Below are 1,449 nucleotides of genomic sequence, written 5' to 3'. Positions count from 1 at the left end.
AAGAAAAAAAAAATAAACCGAGATATTTCGCTCGAATGGTGGATCGTCGATATGGTGGATATATCATATTTGCCAGGATACCCAACACCGACATACCCACCAGCAGCGGCGTATCCAGCGGCGCCGGCTTATCCAGCGGCGCCGGCGTATCCAGCGGCGCCGGCGTATCCAGCGGCACCGGCATATCCAGTGGCGTCTAGCTACGCAGCGGCGCCAGGATATATGCCACCAGGATATAATTGTTGTAAGTATAACTATTTTGTTAGTGTACAATTCAAACTTCGGTATTCGTTTTTCCCTTAGAACATATATTACTGGAAGGAGAATAGAGTGCTGAACGTGAAGCCAACATCTGTGTGAGAGAGAAAGGTATAGATTCCCAATTGTTTGTAATGCGCATGTGCCATTCAGACTCCACTTAACCCCGTGTTTAATTTTTGTTTTAAATTTCAAAAAATAAGAAAATAAACATAACGGGCTGAGTAAGGGCTGAATGACACATGCGCATTACAGACAATTGTGAATCTATACCTTTCTTTCTCGCACAGATGTTGACTTCACGTTCAGCACTCTATTCTCCTTCCAATAATATATGTTTGTGTCTAAGGTTTTTCCTCACTTCAAGCGCCGCGTGCTGCAAGTAGTATTGTTTTTTATGAAATGCTGCACTTGGAGTGTGAAAAATGACATCGAGATTTTGTTTTCCTAACATTTACCTGTAATTATGTGTAAATATTTATAAAATTTTTTTTTGTTACAGCACCTGGATACTGGCGATAAAAAGAAATAAAATATCGAAAAAGCTAAATAAAAAAAAAAATATACATGTTATAAAATATATATATAGATATATGTGTGTGTATGTGTATAATATATATGATAAATACATAAAAATACATAAGATTTAAGATTTATTTTATCCTTCCCTTTTATTCTTCATTTTTGCCCAATAATTCTGTTATAACTTTCCTTTTATTATCCTCACTTCGCCTTTGTTAACTATAATTTTATTTCTCTTTTTTCATCTTTTTTATTTATGTTATACATATATTAAAAATAAAAATGTACACATTATATAGATGTTCCCAAAAATAAATATAACAGGAATTTATAAAGTACTTCAATCAACTCAGTTAACGTATTAATAAGTTTTAAATATGACATGGTATACTTATAAATTAAATTTCTGTATCTACAATTGCTTTTGTCTTTATATTAAAATTAATATGAATTTTATTCAATTTAAATGGACATTTTTTACACAATCTTTTTTATATTAGTTGCATATTTTTTCCATCAAGGCAAATGAATAGTTTTACATTCAAATATTCTACAACGACGGTTGCTTTAGTCTTCGAGTTTTCTACTTACTTTGAAAAGTCAAAGTAATTGTCTTAGTAGAAGTAGTTTATTCCTTCTCAAAGTCACTAGAAAACTCGATGATTAAAA

The 1,449-nt window shown here is 32.3% G+C and overlaps 1 pseudogene; it reads left to right on the top strand.

Annotated features, from left to right (window-relative positions):
• The first annotated feature begins 51 nt into the window (after nt 1-51).
• LOC105453921 overlaps nt 52-1,449 on the top strand; it is an 8,458-nt pseudogene continuing 7,060 nt past the window's right edge.

This window comes from Wasmannia auropunctata, unplaced genomic scaffold (genome assembly GCF_000956235.1).
Source record: "Wasmannia auropunctata unplaced genomic scaffold, wasmannia.A_1.0 LD335993.1, whole genome shotgun sequence".
Classification (NCBI taxonomy): Eukaryota; Metazoa; Arthropoda; class Insecta; order Hymenoptera; family Formicidae; genus Wasmannia; species Wasmannia auropunctata.
Note: the sequence above shows the minus strand (reverse complement) of the source record. Positions and strands in the feature narration are given on the sequence as shown.